At 47.0% G+C, this 11,197-nt stretch overlaps 1 protein-coding gene across 4 annotated transcripts in view; it reads right to left on the bottom strand.

Moving 5' to 3' along the window:
- Window positions 1–7,851, bottom strand: part of TJP2 (tight junction protein 2) — a 106,481-nt gene extending 98,630 nt beyond the window's left edge. The window contains exons 1-2 of one of the 4 annotated variants that reach the window (XM_084898204.1): window positions 7,521–7,652; window positions 7,402–7,452 (exon numbers count right to left, since the gene is read on the bottom strand). The gene's annotated coding sequence lies outside the window, so the exon portion shown is untranslated. Of the gene's footprint in view, window positions 1–7,187; window positions 7,208–7,401; window positions 7,453–7,520; window positions 7,653–7,749 lie in introns of those variants that run through there. The other 3 variants (XM_084898201.1, XM_084898205.1, XM_084898202.1) reach the window with 3 other exon arrangements.
- Between the last annotated feature and the right edge of the window lie 3,346 nt (window positions 7,852–11,197).

The following is an 11,197-nucleotide window of genomic DNA, read 5'->3' on the forward strand; positions in this document are numbered from 1 at the left end:
GAATGAGCAGGCTGTGAACTCCGTCGACTGTACTCTCGCCTTTCTTCTCTGCCCCTGTAGTAAAGGAATGCCACCCATCCTGAAACCAAGATATATCTGAGTGCCAAACCCAAGGCATATCTGCCCTCTCCAGCTTTGGTCGGAGAGAGGAAAACAGAAGCAACAGCCTCGCTTCCTATCCCCCTCCCCATCCCCATCTGCGCACACAAAAAATTAACATCCTTTGAAAGGCCTGCTTACAAGGTTGGCTGGCATCTGGGAATTTGGATTTGGAGAAGGTCCCCACCATTCTCAGGACTGGTAAGTGTGCCTCACTGACCCTAAACTATTTGCACAAATAATGTAGTTTATGATGAACCTGCTTTCGTTCTGGGAGTCTGAACTTTTGTAACATACTATGCAGAGGATGCCTAAGCAGTACAACCCCAGAATACACGCTAGGCACTGAGTCTTCATGAGCTCCCCTGGTTGACAGCATTTCACACATACTGTCATAACTCGCTGCTGTTGGAATTAAGCATGCTCTGCAGGGCTCCACAGGGGGAGGAGGCTGGGAGCTTGCGCCTGGTCTCCTGGGATTCCATTCAGTGTGCTTTTTTCCTTTGCTGACTGCACCGTGACTATCACAGCGGTGAGTACAAACTTCATGTGTGACCTTCGTGTGATTCCTGCGGGTCCCCCTAGAAAGTCATCAAAACTGGGGGTGATGTTAGGGCTCCCAGACACTATGTCTCCACAGAAGCAGGATGCCGAAATACTTCCTGTCCAATAACCAGAGACTCACTCCCAGGGTCTGCAGGGGCCAGGCGGGGATGGAAAAGTGTGCAGCCAGCTGAGAGGGATTAGGGACAACAGGAGAGTCTAAAGTAGCCAGCCAGAGCCTGGCCGGTGTGGCTCAGTGGTTGTACCAAGAGGTCACTAGTTTGGTTTCCCGTCGATCAGGGCACATGCCTGGGTTATGGGCTCCAAACCCAGTAGGGGACCCCCATGCATGATGTTTCTCTCTAATCAATGTTTCTATCTCTTTATCCCTCCCCCTTCCTCTCTGAAATAAATAAAAACATATATAAAGTAGGCAGCGGCTCCTCAGCTCCTGACACCAGCAATTCCCACGCAGAGCCGGGCAATTAGTTTACAACTGCAGGTATTAAACCCTTTCCCTCTGCTAATAACAGGAGCCCCCAAATGATAACAGAGAACACCCGGCGGCAGGCTTTGGCCTTTCCCCAAAACCCAGAGAAATGCCTCACATCCTCAGATGCAATAGAATATACAATAAAAGGTGGCGGTGTTTGCCCCAACTTTAGAAACCACGGAAAGAGTGAAATAAATTTCGGAGCTTCCACCACCCTTCTTGGATTTCTTTTCTGTAGCAAACCTGATCTTCATAACTGTCAGCACCCACTCTCAGAATCGGCTTATACAAGGTACGCTAAGGAGACTAGACCCGGGGCAGCACAGATATTAAAGCTACTAAGCCAGACAGGCATCTGAGGGAGAGGAGGAAAACCAAAACTCGGCGGCCGCTTCTTGCACAAAGGGCTCTGGCTTCTGGTTTACAAAGCTCGGCGTGGCTCCAGGTTGGTGATGATTAGCAGTGACAGGCAAGAGGAGCGCAGTGGTCCAGTCAGGACTCCAGGACTGTGGCTTCTGGACTGTCCTATGAAGGAAAGTCCACATGCGACCCCTTGGCCCCAAACCACACATCCCAGAACCTGGTAATGTGACCTCCCTGAGCGATGCGAAGGTGAGCCCTGCCCAGCTAACAAACCAAAATAAATCTCAAAAGTGCGATGGACTCAATTTACAAATTAGTATTCTTCTAAAGCACTAAAACTAGGGAATCTATTCAAAACTGATTTCCTCTTTATCTATCTAGTCTTTTCCTTAGAAAAGAATTTTTAAAAATCAACAAAGAATAACCTAATAAATAAGTACATGAAAATATGTCCAACATCAGTAGCTATCAGAGAAGTATGACTCAAAACCACTTCACACCAACTAGGATGGCTAAAACAAAAACAGGCAGCAAGTAATGATGAGAATGTGGAGAAATTGGAAACTTTATACTTGCTGGTGGGGCTGTAAACTGGTGCAGCCACTTTGGGAAACAGTCTGCAGTTCCTAAAAATGTTAAATATAGTCATCATATGGTTTTCACTTGTAGGCATGCACCTAAAAGAAATGAAAACATATGTCCACATAGTTTGTACATGAATGTTCATACAAGGGTCAATCATAATAGCTGAAAAATAGAAACAACCCAAATGTCCATCAAGAGATGAATTTTTAAAAAGTTACATATATATGTGAATATATATATATATATATATATATATATATATATATGCAATGGAATATTATTTGATTGAGAAAAAAGAATAAAGCACAGATACATGCAACAACATAGATAAACCTTGAAAACATTATGTTAAGTTAAAGAAGCCAGATATACAGAACTAAAGGTTGTATAATTCCATTTATAGAAAACTAGAGGCTCAGTGCATGAAATTTGAGCATTCCAGGGGCATGGGGTCCCTCACAGTCCAGATTACCAGAGGGCACAGGCCAGGCCAAGGGACCCCACTGGTACACCATTGGGGTCAGGGAGGGGCCACAGGAGGGCTCCAGGGCATGTCCAGTCCATCTCACTCAATCCTGATCTGTCTGACCCCAGCAGCAAGCTAATCTACTGGTGGGAGCATCTGCCCCCTGATGGTCAGTGCATGTCATAGTGAGCTGTTGAGTGGCCTTAACAAATCATTAGCATATTACGCTTTGATTGGTTGAATGGCCAACCAGATGACTGGACATTTAACATGTTAGGCTTTTATTATATAGGATGACCAGGATAGGCAAATCCATAGACAGAAAGTAGATTAGTGGTTGCTTAGGGTAGGGGATGCAGGAAATAGGGATTTGCCAGCCAAATGGTGGAAGGGGTTCATGGAGGAGTTCTGTTCTTTTTAGGGCAATAAAGATGTCCTAAAATTGACTGTGGTAATGACTGAAAAAAACTGTAAATATAGTCAAATACGTTGTACACTTTAAATAGGTAAATTGCATGATATATAAATTACCTCTCAATACAACTGTGTGTTTCTAGTTTTGTTTTTCCATTGATTTTTAGAGAGTGAAAGGCAGAGAGAGAGACAGAGAGAAACACTGATGTGAGAGAGACACATCACCTGGTTGCCTCCCATACCAACCTAGGTATATGCCCTTGACCAGAATCGAAACCAGGACCCTTCAGTCTACGGACCGACATTCTAAACACTGAGCCAAACCAACAAGACCAATTGCGTGTTTCTTTAAATGGCCTAAATCTAGATGAGAATTGGAAACAAAGTCAGTTAACGAAAAAGTGTTAGGAACCTCAAATTGGGAGTTTTTCTGTCTCTTTTGCACTGTAAATTTCCCCCAAATGATGATAAAGATAGCTTTTGATTATCACTTGAAATTTACAAGCACTTTTACAAATAAGGTCCTTTTGAGTCCTTGATGCAATCTTAGAGGAAGATAATTATCTTCCCTTAGTTTTATACTCCGGGATGTGGTAGCTCCACGTTTCTGAGGTTCACTCCCTCTCTCAGTTGGCTGGTCAGGGTAGATGTCAGTTCTTCCTGTGCCCTTGCTCCTACACTGCGTAGCATCTCAAGGCGCCAGGTAGATACTTATCAAGCCAACATGCAGAAATGGCACAGCCGACCAATCACAATGCAGAGAATGCCTTATTCTTCTAGGAGACGGACCTTTATGCTACATTCAAGCCAAGTATGCTCTAACGGATCACTCGTCAGAGGTCTTGTGGTAACAGGGAAAGAACCCTTTGTTCTTTTGGAATTTCAGTTTTGGCTCACCTTCTTATGTGCCCCAGGGCCTAGAGCATGCAGTATCTGATGTTCCAAAAGATATTAATAAATACATAGATTCTCAGGCATCAATCAGTAGGCAGAGACTTAACATCCTACACGGAACAACCATGGAAAAAACCACGGTCTAAAGTAGGAAGACGCAGGTTGGCTTCAGTTTTCTCATCTGTAAAGTGAGGGGGGAGAGAAATACTCCCACTGCCGTTGTAAAGATTTGATGAGAATATATCGGAAAATACTCAATTCACAATAGGCACTCAACAAATGTCCGTGGGTGCTAAAATGAAATAGTCTGAGGCCGTGACCTCTCTTATGGAGACCAGGGGTTCCTTCTGGGTATTTTAAACCTCAGATCTCACCTGAGAATGGTGTTGACTGGATTAGCCAAACCTGAAACAGTAACTACCTAATTGTAAGGAAGACTTCATTCTTAATTTTATTTCAAGTTTAATATAAAAGTGTGTTCTCTTGTATCTCCAGGTTAATTTTCTAATATCTTAATTGAGTGTGTGTGTGTGTGTGTGTGTGTGTGAATGAGTGTGTATTTGTTCACCAAACGAAACACTGAACGAGATTGCTATTTCAGAAGAAAACATAGAGAACGAGGGGAAATCTTTTTCTTTTTTGCCTTACTAGAATGAAAAGGAAATAACAACCCGAAATCCTCGGAATGTAAGAATCTCCCAAAGTGGGAGAATTTTCTACCCAAGTCTTGCCTAGTTGAATGATCTTTATTCATCGTTCAAAGGGACTTTTCAATCAAAGGAAACTGTAAATTCCTTCCTACAATCTGATAGGCTCAATGTGATCAAAGTCGTGCTACAAGAAAAGTCAAGGGGTCTTAGAGAAAAAATAATCTGGGAACAATTTGAAGAATTTGTCATTATTTGGCTATTTATTAGATCTTTCCAATATTCCTGGATAGCTTGTGTATTCCAAACCACATTCCTGATCTGTAACAATGACTCTTGGATCTTAAAACCAACCACCTTTATTAGTTCACCCAGTAACATTCATGGTCTCACCAAAAAGCATGTCCTCAAACCACAAGCTGGACAATTTTAAGCAGATGCAAGCAGATGACTGTCACTATTACAAGGTTTTTCTAATTTATATAAATAGTTTTTACAACTAGAAATAATGCGGTTGGACCATTAGACTAATTTACCATTAAAGCAGAAACAAAAGTCTGACGGATTTTAGACAATTATTTCAAATCTTTTCTGAAGCCTTGCTATCCCTCCTCCTATATATCAAGCAACAACTTTTTTTTTTTCTCTTAAGGTTTATTCTGACTGCTTTCAAAAATGAGTTTTATTATAAAAAAAAAACAAAAACAAAACAGAACTAGACCCAATATAAACAGACAATCGAAAATAAAGCCAGCTAAAAGCAGGGATAGATGTTACTATGCATCTTTGCTTAGCTAATCGGTGCCATTTGAACCCTGGGTTGCTGGTCCTTTCCAGCCAAACCAAAAAGGAAACCCTCAGGGTCAGGGCTGTCACTGCTAAAAGCACGCGCACTCTAAGAATCTGGAACCAGCTGCCTTGCCCAGGCCAGTGATGAAGGGATCGCCAAATGTCTGTTTATATAATTCCCTGTGAACATGCTTTTACTTTTGCTTTAAGTTCCTAATCAACCTTTCCTGTACCCTACGAAACATATTAGCAGTCTCCAGAAGCTCAGGGGCTGGGGAGAATGGGGTATGGGGGTGTTGTTTAACCCAGACATAGTTTCTCCTTGTCTTGATGGAAAAGTTCTGAAAACGGACAGTGGTGATAGTCGCTCAACCTTGTGAATGTACGGAGTGCCACTGAACTGTTCACTTCAAAGTGGTTAAAAGGGTAAATTTTATGTTGTGTCTATCTTATCCTGATAATATCAGAAAAAGAATAAAGATATTGAGAAACAAAACGCTCACAAGCTAGTATGCTAACCACAAGTCCAAATGCTGCAAGGAGCCTTGGTGGGCTGTGACCCATCAGTTCTAATGTATTTGTCCTGGTCTGGCAACAAGGTTCAAATGCAGGACTGGATGAAATGTATTGTAAAATCACCACCTTACCCCGGACAGAAAACCTAAGACTGGTGCTTTTCTGAAACGTTAGCAAGCTAACGATCCCGTATGGGATCAGCATGCTGGTCAGGGTGGGACCTCAGAGCGTGTATTTTAGCAGGTCCCCAGCTGATGCCGCTGCTGGGCTGCGGACCTCCCTGGAAGCACCATGTCCCCAGGAATGCCACCCTATCCGTCTAAATCTAGCACCAGGTCCTCTCACGGGGACGCCCCAGGGGCTGGTCTCTCAAGCCCATTGGTTAGAGACTTCACTTACCAGCCAATCACCGTTCGTAAAAATGCATTGAGACGCTCGGACGGAAGGCCAGACTGCAGAGGGCTCCCAAGAGTCCCCACCCACCCACCCACCTCGGGGACTGGGAAGCAGCTACTGGCGGTAAGGGACAAGAGACGAAGGAGGAGGAGGAGAGACGCAGCTCCTCAGAAGCCCTCCAGCCCGACTTCAAAAACAGTCTTGAAAATGCCCTTCCCCAGCTCGAAGAATGCCTGGAATCCAGTGGCCTGGCTCCAACCTAAAGACTTCCAGCTCCGTTCCGTTCGGACCCAGCTCCCTATAGCAGAACCTTAACACGCAGCCCGGGAAAACGGACACCGCCCCGCGTTGTTGACAAACGCGGCCCCTCCCTTACACATGAGTCAGAAAGTGCACATAAAACAAGCAAATAAATGAAACGGGTTCTCCAAAGTTCTGCGGGGCAGGGGCTCAGACCCCTGTAGGGGGACTCCCAGGTGCGCAGTGTCCAAAGCCCCGCGGGCTGGCAGCGCAGGGGGCCTTACCTCCCTCCAGCTGACCCTGCGCCCGCGTCCACCCCAGGCACCCGCTCCTGCCCCTTCCAGATAACATCATCGCCCAGGCTGGCCGTGCCCACAGAAACTCGGAGGCCCTTTAAACGGGGTGCCAGAGAAGCTCAACAGGAAGTGAGACCGCTCCCATCGCTGGGAGGGGGTGGCGCGGGGCCAGGTAGGAAAGAGAAAGTGGCCCCCAGGTGCCTGCCTGCAGCGGCCTCGGGCGCGCGCTCCAACCCACTTCCAAACGGCTCCCCGAGACAAGCCCTATCCTACGCCGTTGTCCCCCGGGGGCATGGGGGAGCAAAAGTCAGCCAAGCATCCCCCAGAAAAGAAAGAAAGAAGGGGGGAAAAAATCAATCCTCAATTTTGAGCAAGAGCTCAAGGAAATGGGAATGGGGAGGGGACGGACCGGGCATGAACTCGCATTCACTCGCGCTGCCCCTTACCTCCGTCCACACGACGGATCGAGAGTGCCAGCGCCCCGCCACACCCCGCAAAATCCCTCCTTTGCCAAAGTTGGGGCAGGAGGAAGGTCCCCCAGCGTCGCCGGAGCCCGGACTGCGGCGCCTGGCGCAGCTCTTTTCCCGCCGGGACGCTCGGCGGGCGCTCGGAGCCGGGGCAGGAGAGGGAGGGAGGGAGGGAAGAGGGCGCGGTACTCGCCTGCAGGCGGGGGCGTCCGCGGTCGGCAGAGTTGGGCGCAGGCTGCGGGGGCTCCGGGCTGCGCTCGGGGGGCTCCGGGCTGCGCTCGGGGGGGGGGCTCCGGGCTGCGCTCGGGGGGCTCCGGGCTGCGCTCGGGGGGCTCCGGGCTGCGCTCCCACGCGGCGCCGGCTGCTGGGCCGCGGTCCCCGGCTCCCCGCGCGCGTCGCTGGCGGCGCCTCGCCCGAGCCCGGGAGCGGGAGGCTGCCCCGGGAATGGGCGGGCGCAGTTGGCCTCCGCGGCCGCTCCTGTGTATTATTGTGACCCAAGCTATTTCCTGTTTGGAGGTTGGAGAGAAGTAAAAATATATACCCAAGTCTTGGGGGGCAGAGGGAGTTGGTCAGCGGCGGGCCGGAGAGCGGCGGCTCAGAGGGGACGAGGGTGGGCGGCGGCTGTCACCTGCTTCCTCGAGACACGGAGGGAGGAGACGCAGTTTGTTTTTTGTGTGTGGATTTTTTTTTTTTTTTTTTTTCAGCGTTACTTTGGGATGTCTGGGAGGACGGGGATGCGGGGCTCTCACACGCCACCCAGCGGCGGGGCAGGGGCCGAGGCTGCAAAGATCGCCTACTCCGCACAGCGCAACGTACTGCCCTACCTCTCCCCTTCTCTGCAAAACTGCCCCGAGCTTTCTCCCCGCCCAGGGCAGGCGGAATGCGCTGTGCCTCTTTCTTAATTCGTGCCCAGGCCGGCTTTCTCGCCCCCTGCAGGGGTGTGTGTGTGTGTGTGTGTGTGTGTGTGTGTGTGTGTGTTTGGTGGCACTGGGGTCTTTGTTTTGTGGGCGGGGGTGGGTGGGAAGCAGGTGAATGAGGTCGGTGGAAAGTTAACTTTTGAGATCAGCTTCCGTTCCCCTCCCCCTCCAGCCTCACCCTTCGCCAGGATCGCCGGGTCGGAGGCCCCAATCCGGAAATACCGGTTCCTCCCGCTGGGACAATAGGTGAGGGCGGGAGCGCTAACCCCAGAGTCCGCTTAGTCACCACCGCAATCCCTGCCCAGCCGAGAGAGCAGAGTCTTCCTAAGGTCCAAGCCTGGCCCTGGCAAGCAGGTGCTCCTTTCACTTCGTCTTGTTTAAAAATCCTAGGGAGGTGCCCTGGCCGGTGCACCAAAAGGTTGCTGGCTCGATTCCCGGTGGGGGCACAAGTCCGGGTTGTCGGCTGGTCCCGGGTGTGGGGCGTATGAGGTTCGTTCCCTCTTCCTACTCCTCTCCCTCTCCCTGCTGAATTGTATGCTTAAAAAGTGGTTAAAGTGGTCGATTTTACGTGATGTATATCTTACCACAATAACAAGAATTCCTGGAAAGGTCATGCCCTCTCATTCATTCCAGACTGCCAAAACCTCCTTCCCTCTCCCTACAGGAGCCTTTGCCAGAACTAAGGGAATGAATAACAGTGCTTCTGAGAAGTCTCAGGTTCATTTACTTGAAACTTCTGGAGGTAATTTATCAACAAATTATTCCATGAAATGGTAAATGGAGCCTAGAAGACAGTACAGTTTTTTAAAAGATGAACAGTAGTTTGTCAGAAACAAAGTGTTAGCAAGGTGTATGCCACTGTTCACCTAAGAAAGCAGGAAATACATGTGTTTGCTTTTTTTTTTTTTTTTTTTTAGTGAAAGGGTAAATAAATGGCTACCTTTTTGAGAGAGAGGGAAAAGGTGAAAGGCACAGGCATAGAAGCTAGAGTTCTCCGACTATAACTTGTTTTGTAGATTTGACTTTGGAATGATGATATTTTACATAATTCTGAAAAAATTAAATCAAACACTTAAAAAAACCAGAACACCACAAATGAATGTAGTTACCAATTTGGTGGCTTACCCATGTAAAGGGACATTATGTCAGGTGACTTTAAAACATAAGTATTTGACTCTACAACCCTTTGGTATGTACTCTAAAGAGGAAGAGAATGTTTTTTTAAAAAAATACAAAAAAAAGAAAATAAAACAGACTGCTTTTCAGCAATCATAATGTTAGTAGTAAGTAATTGGGTTAATGTCCTTAAGAATTAACATTTTTCAGTATAAAAGAGGTAAATTTAAAAATCAAAGAAGTTAAGCAATATTAAATTGGAATTGGAATTATCATTTAGAACTCATGATACGTTTTTCTTGAAAAAGATTCCAAGGTCTGTTTACTCAAAATGCCCATCAAACAATGAGCAACCTGGTAGGTGGTCACTGCTGCAACTTCTAGGTGACCTCTGCCCAGCTTTAGGCAGGAATGACCCAAAAGGGCCTGATCTCCTGCCTCCCACCCAGTGCTTCTCTGTTAATGCCAATGTGGGGATCCACGGAAACTTAGGTGCCCCTAGCCACCACCCTGAAGTGTCTGTGAATTAATGCTTCGTGTGCTAACGTACGGGGGGGGGGGGGGGGGGGGGAAGAGGGGTGGCGGGGTGGCAGGTAGAAGCTCATAAAGATTCCTCCCTTTTTCCCCCAAGATGAACTATCCTGAGACTCAGCCACTATCACTTCTCAGAAATCAAATCACAGGAATCAGCCAATCAGGTGCCTGAAGCAGCAGCTTGCTGGCCAAGGCGCCCTTGGATTGGCTCTCTCTGCTTCCCAGTTCCTCACCTCTTTCCCTAGGACCATGCTTCTCAATAAAGCCTCAAGGCTCTGCTTCCCTGCAAACCCCAAGCTAAGACCTGTACAAATCGTATCTCAGCATAACTAGTTGGTGAGAAACTTATTCTAGCCAATAAGGGGGTGACAAAATTAGAATATCGGCACCTTCCAAAACACTCATACAATTGAGCGAGGCGGAGAAGATCACCAGACATTATAGGAACTATTAAAATAGAAAAGAAAAAAATGTGTTAAACAACATTGCTACCCGGGGATCATCAACAAAATCCAGAACTAAAAAAGACAAATAATCCACTTCCTTCAACAAGCAGCAATGCACTCAAAATGATGGGGAGTGGGGAGAGGAGCTATAGATTCGAACATGTAAGTGATGTCAGTGAAACACAACGTGTAATCCTTGTTTCGGTCCTGATTCAAACCAACCAATCCCTAAAAAAAATGATAAGGTATTTGGGGAAACTTGACATTCCCTAACTTAGTAAAAAATTAAGAAAAGTTAAAAGATGTATTAATCCATGCCACTGATTTAATCTAACATGGAGTTGGTGTTCCTATTTACATGTGTTTTGGGTGGCATATTTATTTTATGTACAGGGTGGGGCAAAGTGGGTTTACATTTATTCATCTGGAAATCAACACAATAATTAATTAATTAATAGTAAAGAATAAACTGTGTTTCTCATACTCAACTATAAACCTATTTTTTGCCCCACCTTATATCTACATATGTTTGTATGCATACACCCACAAAATAAACCAACCATCCATTTTAATCTCTTTCTGTGTGTGAAAGGAACGTTTCAAAGAAGGCTTGGCTCGGGGGTTTTCTTTGAATGGGTTCAGGTAGGAAGGAAGGGACTCTGGCTGGCCTCGCTGGCATCTGACCTTATCTCTGTTTTTCCCACCCACCCTCTTCGTTCTGGGTACATGCTGTATGTATTCCTTTGTCTGTGCTGCCCTGTGACCAGCAAGACAGCATTTTCAGTAACTAATAAACATTCCCATTCTGAAGACTAAACATTTCCAAATCCGCTCAGAGAACCAAAAGGAGACGCCTCCGCGGGCCGCAGGGGCACTGCTGTGGAAAATGGGGCAAGAACTCTGAGTCCTGACTGAGAGCCCAGCGGAGGCTCTTCCCTGCCCCTGGCACCGCGGCCGTGCCATAGAAACCACCTTC

Source organism: Pipistrellus hanaki, assembly GCF_964339955.1.
Source record: "Pipistrellus hanaki genome assembly, chromosome: 11".
NCBI classification, from domain to species: Eukaryota; Metazoa; Chordata; class Mammalia; order Chiroptera; family Vespertilionidae; genus Pipistrellus; species Pipistrellus hanaki.